Source organism: Tupaia chinensis, unplaced genomic scaffold (assembly GCF_000334495.1).
Source record: "Tupaia chinensis unplaced genomic scaffold, TupChi_1.0 Scaffold000628_1, whole genome shotgun sequence".
Classification (NCBI taxonomy): Eukaryota; Metazoa; Chordata; class Mammalia; order Scandentia; family Tupaiidae; genus Tupaia; species Tupaia belangeri.
In genome coordinates, this window is record NW_006160148.1 from 3,669,737 (window position 1) to 3,680,315 (window position 10,579).

Genomic DNA, 10,579 nt, shown 5'->3' on the forward strand with positions numbered 1-10,579 from the left:
GTGCTCCATTGAAAGGGGTCACTTGGGAAGGCTGGGTAGGATCCTGGTCTACCCTGAAGGCTGGACACTGTGGTACATGCCTGTAATTCCAGCAACTTGGGGAGGAGAAGTCAGACGGAGCTCAAGGCTGGCCTGGGCAGCATAGTGAGACCCTGTCTAAAAGCGAGCTAAACATGGTGGTGCACACCTGTGGTCCCAGCTGGGAGGCTGAGGAAAGAAGTGAGGGACAACAAGACCCTGTCTAAATAATTAATACGGAGCATCTGCTCGGTGGTGCATGGGTAACAGAGTGCTCGGTGCTGCTGGATCTCTACGGAAGTCAGACGGTACACATAAGGCACATGCACCTGTGATCCTGGTGAGCCGGAAAGGCTGGAGAGGATCGTACCATCAGACTCTGTTGAAGGTGCTTGTCTGTCTTTCACTCTTATGCTCACAACATACAAACATGTGAATACAAGGTTCTAAAAGTGATAGTTACAAGAATGAATCAGCAAAACATTATTTCAGTGAGACACTGTTTGTGTGTCTATGGGATATGTCGTGTACTCTAAAGAGACAGGTATTGGGGACCAGCAGTTGGCATAATGGCTATGTCGCTGGACTCCCATGTAGTCGACTGCGGTTCATGTCCTGGACCCGGTGGCTTGAAACTCACGCCGGGCGCGTGTGCGTGCGTGCCCAAGATCCTGAGAGGAGAATGGAAGTGAAGGGATTGCAGTGTGACCATCCCCCCTGGGGAGTGATTTCTTGCTTTCTGCCTCTATGTCTCTCTGTCTGTCTGGTGAGCGCACGTGCCCTATAGCAAAGACCTCTCCAAAAAAAGAAAAAAGAAAAAAGAAAAGAAAAAGAGAGACAGGTATTGGTCTGTCCTCATAATGTAGATGTTAAGTGCTGTGTAGGGAGCCAGATTCCATGTGGTCACTGTGGTTTAGGTCCCAGCCCTGGCAGCTTGAAAAACATGCTGGGCATGTGTGTGTGCATGCCCTAAATCTTAATAAGGTAGGGTCATGGAGGAAAGTGATTGTGATATGACCACACCCCACTGGCGTCTCTCTCTCTCTCTTTCTCAGTCTGCAAAATGCATGCATCCTTTGGCAACTAAGAAAAGACATATAAAGACATATGGGGAAGGCATGATATTAAGAGTACTAGTGGTAGATGTAGTAATAACAGAGGATGGTTATTTCAGCAGTATGCTGTGCTCGTCATTATCTGCTTCATGTTATGCACTCTATATGGGTTAGAAAGATGTTTCTAATGGTACAGGTTGAGTATTCACTCAATTGGGATGCTCTTACTTCTCTGAAACATTGTAATGCCCACTGTATGATGTGTTACACTCTCTCTGAAGGAATATGTGGACAAGGTTTCTCAGTGTTTGCTGTGTCCAGTTGCAGTGGGGCACGCTGCCAGCCCGCTATGCACCACAGGCTGGGGCCACATGAGAACAAAGTTTGGCCTAAAGCCCAGGCGTGATAGTATGGGCCTATCAAACCAGCAACTTAGAAGGTTGAGGCAGGGAGATGGTGACACAGTGAGACCCTGTCTTAAAAAAATAATGAAATGTGTAAATAAAGAGGTGTCATACATTTGTTTAATATAGTTGCTGCCTTGGCATCTAATTTTAGACCCGACATAGCTGTTTGAAACACAGTTAGACATTGTCACTTTAGGCCTACTGAAAACTTCCCCTCTCTCTGTGGCTGTAAATAACGCAGCCAAATTGTCCCTTGTCCCAATGATCTCAAACCCAACACTCTCTATAGCTGCTAACCACAATAAAATCTAATGGTCAGGCCCAGCCATGGTGGCACACAGGTATCACCACCACTTGGGATCCTGGAAGCCACATGGGAGATCCAGGTTTGGTTCCCTGGCCAAGCTGAACATGACAGGGATGGTCGTGTAAGCCTGTGGTCCTCGCTGGGAAAGTGGGCAGAAGGATCACAACACAGTAAGAACCTGTCAAAAATGCCTATCTCTGATTCACTTCCTCTCTCTCTCTAGCTCTCTCCCTTTCATAAAGGAGGGAAAATAAAGCCCAATGTGAACACAGGAATTATAGTGAATACATTTCCCTGTTCATATGTGTTTTTCCCCCTTTTTCTTTTCTTTTTAATTTGTTAGAGGGCCCATGCACTCACTGAAGAAACAGACAGAGAGAAAGAGGAACCATGAGAGAGCACCCTCCCCCGAGCCATGGTCATGTCACAATCTCTTCTGCTCCATCTCGCCCTTCTTTTGGGATTTTGGGGGCACATGCACACACACAGGGCATGTTGTTCAAGCACTGGGTCCGGAACTTGACCTGCACAGTCAGCCATGTGGGATCCAACTACCTTAACCAGCAGGCCACTGGCTGGCCCTCAAATGTTTTTTCTTTAAACCAGCCAATACACAAACCCCTGTAGAAAAGTCTGTGGATAATGTCCCTCAGTCTTAAAGGCACAGCCCCACAGATTCTCTCTCTCTCTCAGTCTCCACCTGCTGGTTGAGACTTCTGCCACTTGTGGCCTTCATATGGGCCCCTAACACCTCTAATGTCTCTGGGATCTGTAAGCAATGAATTTCTAATTCTATTTCAAGCATGTTGGTTTCATTTCCTGATTTTCTCACCTGAGGGACACAAGCAACTAAGACATTCCCCTTGTCAGGGCTCTCCAGGAAAATGGTTACTTTGGCTTACTGCCACTCCTGATGGAGAGAATTTGCTGTGGTTTGTTCCCTCAAACGTCATGCTGATTTGGTTCCTGTCACAACAGTGTTATGATGATGGATAGGGCTGAGCAGTGGGACAGCGGTAACTCAATGCTCTGCAGAGCTGGCTCACACAGGAAGGCCCTGGGTTTGCGTCTGAAGACTGCAAACATGTCAGGTTCACATATACACATGATCTGGGCCTGGGTGAGGGTGGGGGTCAATATTGGTCTGAGGACCTTTTTGGAAGTGCTGTCTCTCTGTCTTTATCTCTATCTCACTTGTTCAAAAGATGAAGAGATAAATACATTTTTTTAGAAAATTATTTTTTACAAAATCGGCTGGAACCTTTGGTAGGTGATGAGCATTAGAGAAGGTCATCAGAGTGGGGCCCCATGATTGAATCCTGATAGCTTTATTAGACAGAGACACACAGATATAGAAGCACTCGCTCTCTTGCCCTGAGTCAGCTGGGCTCTGCACGGAGTCCTCACCATCAAGAAGACCCTGAGCAAATGAAGCCCCTTGATCTTGGACATCCAAAGTTGTGAGCTAAATACATTTTTGTTCTTTATAACAAAAGACAAAAGTTTGTTTAGCTCCTGGATAAATAAATTTAGGTAGTTTTGTTGTAAGCAACAGAGAATAAACTAGACAGACCTCAAGATCAAACTACAAAGAAATCATAACAAAAGAAATCATAATAAAGATAATGTTAGTTCTTTTTTGTGCAGGTGGGGAGATTTTTGCTACAGGGCACGTGTACTTGCCAGAGAGACAGAAAGTGAGAAATCACCCTACAGGGTGATTGGCCTCATTGCAATCCCTTCTTCTCCATTCTGGCCTTGCGATTTTGGGTATGCATGCACACGTGCCTGGCACTGAGTTTCAAGCTGCCAGGTCTAGGACTTGAACCGTGGTTGACTGTGTGGGAGTCCAGCACTTCACCATCATGCCACTTGCTGGCCCCAGATAATGTTATTTCTATGATCCAATTCATTTGACACTGTGTGCCCTATATTACATATGCTCCCAAATCTCAACCCAACACTTAGCCCCATCTTAATTTGACAACAAACATAATACAAATACAAACATAGACACATACACAGACCAGATCCCAATCTCACTCCGTAGTCTAACACCCTAAGCCATAACCCCAAATACAACTTTTATACAACTTCAACCCTGACCCTGAATTTTGATGCAAACTCTGATCCTGACCTCCATTCTAACATTAAATTCTCATCTTGACCCTAACCCTCAAATTTAATCTTGAACTTGATCTTGACATTGTCCTGGAAGCATGCCTGCCTTTCCCCTTGGGCTTTTTGACACATGTCCTGTCTCCATCATCTGACTTTCTATCACTGACTTGTCCTTTGATCCTGACCTTATGTGTTTGTGTTTCCTGGACTATGAATTTTACCTGGATCTTTAACTTGACTTTTACCTTAACCCAGAGAGTCCTAATGCTACAGATGACCCTTTTTTACTGAGAGATTATCCTGAATTTGCTATTTCCTTTGATCTTGACTTTGAAAGTAGCCTTGACCAAACATTTGCCTTGACTCTTGTGTTGGTTAAGACATCAAACTGACTGAATAGATAGATGCTTAGATGGTTGGTGAAGCATTGTTTGTGGGTTTGTTTGTGAGTGTGTGTTCAGAAGAGACTGACACACAAATCAGTGGCCCTGATGGGGAAGTGTGAATGGGCACCATCCAACTGGCTGGAGGCCAAGATGGCCAGAAAACAGGAAAGAAGGGAAAATTATCTCTTGTACTCTAGGACTACTACTCCTGTCCTTGGACATGAAAACTCCAAATTCTTCATCCTTTGGTCCCCGGGACTTGCACGGCAGCCTCCTGAGGTTCTTGGGCCTTTAGCCTCAGACTGAGAGTTACACCATTGACTCCCTTGGTCCCTAGGCCTTCCAACTTGAACTGAGCCACATTGCTAGCTTTTCTGGTTCTGCTGCCTGCAGATGGCTGATTATATTTCTTCTAGGTCTCCATTTCAGTGTGAGCTACTTTCCCTAATAAGAAAAATTATTCAAAAAAATAATAGAAAATGTAATTAATGTGCAAGTCTATTTTGGTGCAATCACACCCACAATGTGAAATATATGCAGTTTTCTCATATTGAGCATTTTCTACGAACATTTGAGAAGTCTCTCATAAGTAACCTTCCATATATCTAAATATCTACCTATATACATATGAGAAGTCTTCAAAAAGTTCACAGAAATGCAATCATGAAAAAATTGCATGATTTTTAAAATCTCAAGATTTTGGGTGCACACACATATTTGGCATGCTTTTTACCCTGCTGGGCCCAGACTTTATCATGTAGTCAGCCACATGGGATCCAGCTGTCTTAACTACTGTGCCATGCCAGCTGGTCCTGGGACATCTTTAAAAAATAAAGTGAAAATGTATAAAAGATCTAAGTAGGCATTTATCAAAAGATGCCATACAAATGGTCAACAGATATGAAAATGAGCCCAACATCAATTATTATCCATGAAATGCAAATAAAACCTACAATGAGATATCACCTCACACCATTTAGAATAAACACAGTCATAAAATGAAATTTTTTTATGGCAAAAAATCTAAATAGACACTTCTCAAAAGAAGACACAGAAATGTGTTAGGAAGGATGTGGATCAAATGGAACACATGCATTGGGGCAGGAATATGAATTGCTTAGTCATTGGGACACATTACGAAGGTTCCTCAAAAAAATTAAAAAACTTGTCATTTGAAAAACAAACAAAACTAAGAACAAAACAAAACAAAACAAGAAACCTTGCCATTTGATCCAATGAGGCTACTACTGAGTATATATCCACAAGAATTAAATTCAAGATCTCAAAGAGATAACTACATTCTCATGTCTATTGCAGTATTTATTCTAATAGTTGAGATATAATAACACCCAAAATACTACTGGTAGGTAAGCCAACTTTAAAAAAAAATGACATATATATGCAATGGAATATTACTCAGCCTTTAAAAAGAAGAAAAATCCTGTCATTTGCAATAACAGGGACTGGCCTGGAGAACATTATGCTGAGTGAAATAAGTCTGACATGCAAGAAAAAATGCTGCATAATTCCACTTTTATGACGAATATAAACTAGTTCAACTCATAGAAACAAAGAATAGAAGAGGGTTTACCAGTGGAGGGGGGAGGGGGTCATGTGGAGAGGTCAAAGTTTCAGTTACATAAGTAAGTTCTGGAGATCTACTGTATAACAAAGGGCCTGTATACAAAATACATTATTGTGTACTTAAGATTGGCCAGTAGTTAGGTTCTATGTTAAGTGTTCTTACCAGAAAATAAAAATGAACAAGTAAATGGAAGGGAGCAGGAAGAAACTTTTAGAGTTGATGGACAAAGTCATGGCCTTATTGGGGTGATGGTTTCAAGGGCACATACCTATGCAAACTGAGAGTCTGTACACACTACATATATACAGCTTCTCTTATCAAGAGTATTCCAGTAACATGCCCAAGTGCTTCTACATGCAGAATAATCCTCGGCTAGGGAAGAAAGAGTGGGGTCTGTGTGTTTTTAACAAGTGCCATATATATATATTTTTTTCCAGTACCAGAAAGCAAGCAGCCAGGGAGAATGGGGAAAAACAGGTCTCTGGCTCCTGGTTCCAAGGGAGAGGGTCTCTAACTGCTTTGGCTCAGGGTGCTGGGCAGATGACCCTGAAAGTCACAGGAGCATCCCAGATGTCAGGGGGGTAATTTATCACTTTCTGTCCCTATCTTTCTCTAAAAAAAACCACACGCACCCTAAAGCAAAACCCTCTCTAAGAAAAAAAAAAAAAGAAAAAAAAGAAAATTTCAGCAAAGTGTTCTATATACACATGGGCTAGCAATCTATTAAAAAGCTTTAATCTCATAGCTTATTATTTGTTACTAAATTCAGCATTCACTATTTAAAAAAATTTGTATCCATCACAAAGCACTTAAACTTGCCAGAGAGAACGAGGGAGAGGGAGAAAGCACCCCCCCCAACACACACACACACACACACTCCTATACCCTTACAACCCCCAAACCTCCTTGATGGGGCTAGGTTTTCTGAAATTTCCTGTCTGTTTTCTACCCTCTCAGGATTTGGGACACACACACACAGACACACACATACAACTGGTACATTTTTCAGGCTGCTTGGACTAGGATTCTTTTAAAAGAGGTTTTTGCCTTGGAGGTCAGCAAATGACATAGTGGTCACATTGCTAGATTCCCACATGGCCGACTGTAGGTTGAATCCTGGACCTGGTGGCTTGAAAATCATTCCAGGTGCACGTGCATGCTTACCCAGGATCCCGGTAGGAGAATGGAGAGGGGATTGCAGACTGGCCATCTCCTCTAGGAAGTGATTTCTCACTATCTCTGTTTCCCTGTCTCCCTGGCAAGTGCATGCACCCTAAGGCAAAAATTCTTTAAAAATCTAAAAAGATTTTTGCCTTAGCGCACATGCGCTCACCAGAGAGAAACAGAGACAGAGACAGTAGGAGGGAAAGTAAAAATATCACAATTCCTTCTCCTTCATTCTCTCTCCTTTATGGCCATCTGCTGGTCCCAATCTTTCTCTTTATAGAGAGATTTTTGCTATAGGGCATGAGCACTGGCTGGAGAGACAGACAGAAAGTGAGGAATCAACCCCCAGGAGGGATGGGCAGACCGCAATCCCTTCTCCTCTGTTCTCCTCTCGGGATCTTGGGCACGCATGCATATGGGCCTGGTGTGAGTTTTAAGCCACTGGGTCTGGGACGCGAACCGCGGTCGACTACATGGGAGTCCAGCGACATAGCCATTACGTTAACTGCTGGTCCCGCTCCTCCATTCTCTTCTTGGGACTTTGGGCACATGCATGCATGTACCTGGCATTATTTCAAGCTGCTGGGTCCAGGACTCAGATGATGGTCAGCCATGTGGGAATTCAGCACCTTAACTAACACGTCACCTGCTGGTCCCAGGGATTGTTTCTAGTGAATATTCCTGTCTATCACACAGGGATTGTTTCTAATGAATGTTCCTGCCTATCACCACACTGAAGGTCTAGCTGAAAGATCCTCCAGTGTTTACAAGACTAGAGGACTGTCCACTGAGTTATCTGCCATGTAGAAGACTGAAAAGCCTGGGCCAGCTGGATCCCACTGTGCCAACTGTGCATTTCAAGTTCCAGATGTAGGAGCCTGAAACACATGCCAGCACAGGCCTGTGCATACCCAAAATCTTGAAAGGAGGGAGGAATGTAGGGGAAGGAATTGCAATATGGCCACTGCCTATAAGGGGAGCTTTCTCACCTTTTCTCTCTCTCTTTCTCCAGCAAACACGTGCACACACCCTCTGGCAAATGAAAATAACATTAATTAAAAAAAGGAGAGAAAAGCTTCTGCTATGCTTTTTTTCCTCAAGTGCGTTCTCTGGTGGGTTAAAAAAAGTGCGAGCTGGGGCTAGCAGGTAGCATGGTGTTTTAGGCACTAGACTCCCACATTGCTGACCGCAGGTAGATCCTGGGCCTGGAGCTTGCTTTCTCACTTTCTCACTCTCACTCTCTCTGGTGAGCTCACGTGCCATGTAGCAAATTAAAAAAAAAAAAAAAGATAACGACGATAAATAAAATAAAATAAGTAATTCTGTAAAAAAAAAGTGAGCTCTTTGGCTGAAACTATAGCATTCATTACATTTACATGGTTTCTCTTCAGTGTGACTTTTCTTATACAATCTAAAGTTAGAACATAATCTAGAGCTGGTTTGTGGATTTTGTTCAGTGCTGTGCTCTTCGATAGCTAGTTACTATTGGCTATGCCCACTACCCATGAAGCAGTGCCCTGTTAGACAGAAGGGGAACTGACAGCCTGCTCTAGGGCCTGGCAGTTATGACAGCCAAGTCCCTCACGGCTGACTGCAAAGTTCAAGTCCCAGACCCGATGGCTTGACAAACACACTGGATGTGGTGTATGTGTCCAAAATCCCAAAAGGAGGGAGAGAAGGAGGAGAAGGGATTGTGGTATGACCTTTCTCCATGGAGGGTATTTTTTCCTCTCCTTTTCTGTCTCTTTGGTGAGCTCACATGCCTTCTAGTAAAAATAATAATTACATGAGTAAATAGAAGGGGACTTGAGATAGTTATAAATCATAACTGCAAAGTCTGATGCAACTATCAAAAAGTGAAAAACCAAGCTACGTCTCTAGTCCCCATTATAGGGGAAATTCATCATATTAGGGCCAATTAGTTAGGGTCAATTCTCCAAGAAGACATAACAATTCGTAATACGTGCCTAACACATGATCAATAACCATGAAATAGTTATTATTAGTGCAACTGTTTCCTGAGAGGTCAGACAACGTAGTGCTGCCAGTTCTGCCACTTTTCAATGACTCGCCCCTTCTACAGCTGTGAACTGTCTCTGAGACCCCTCCTCCTGAGCCCTCGACATTTCTACTTTGGAGTCAGAGGGTCCCTGTCTAAATTCTCCTCCCAAATAAGCCAATTTCCACTTGGCTCCAATCTCCCATTCAGATGCACAACTCTGCAATCCCTCTCCATCTCACGGAGGACACCACAGGGCACCGTGCTCCTACCCACTCCCTTCTCCCCTCCCTCACAGGCACAGTGAGTCTCACAGTCCCTGCCTGCAGCACAACTCCTGGCCCTGATGGTGCGTCTCCATCTGTACCTCCACTGCTCCTCCAGGTCCTGTGTCACCATCCTCAGCTTCAAGGTACTGTCATTGTCTCCTACCTGGTCTCCCTGCTTTATCTTTTTTCCCCACATGGACGTTTTGACCTTTTAAAGAGAAATTCAATTTCTTACTAAGGCTGACAGTGCCCACCATCATCTGCCCCTGGTGGTCTCTGGTCATCATTCACTCTTTTCCATCTACTCGGCTCTCTGCCAGGTCCCGACAACTGCCACACTCAGGCCCACCTCAGGGCTACCATGCATCCATTCCCTCATCCCACAATGCTTTTACCCAGGTTTCCTCACTGATCGGGTGTCTTACCCTCAGAGAGGTCTTTCTTGACTCTCTCTTCCATCCATGAGAGAATCCTCTATTCCCATAATCACTCCCTACATTTTCCTGTTTATATTTCTCTGTAGAATATCACCTTCTGATGTGCTACCTCTCTTTTTCCCCAGAATTCTGTAACTTGATCTCAGAGACTCTCTTTCTGGTCTTCATTGCTCTATCCACAACCCCAGCATAGTTTTATCAACTCTGAAGAGAAGCTATTTACCTTCTTGGCGCTGCCTCTGTCACCTGTGTCATGGGACCACTCTGGTTAATCTAAGTAATACTTGCTGCTTGCCCTCCAGGAGAATAACATCCAGTTTGTATTCATATTTTAATGGGGTTATATCCTTTGTAACTAAAATTATTATACTAATTGTGGGGACCCCAGGTTTAGTGTGTGAGAAATAAGCCCCTCCAGAATTATAGTTTTCCACTGAGCAGTGTTAGTGGATGAGCAAGAGAAGGCTGAAGGGCAGTGATGTGGGTGTGTCCCAAATTGCCCAAGTGGATTTTACTGTTGTTCAGAAAACTCTCACTGCAATGTTCTTGCAATGAATTAATCAATTTTGTTTTATAAAATATTTACCATTACACAAAAATATAAATAATAAATAGTAGAAGCATACTTACATCTCTAAACATACCATTTAACTCAATTCCCAAAAGATCTATTTCTTTTTTTTTCTTTCTTTTTTTTTTTTTGAGAGATTTTCACTGTAGGACGTGTGCGCTCGCCAGACAGACAGAGAGAGACATAGAGACAGAAAGCGAGAAATCACCCCCCAGGGGGGATGGTCACGCCGCAATCCCTTCTCCTCCATTCTCCTC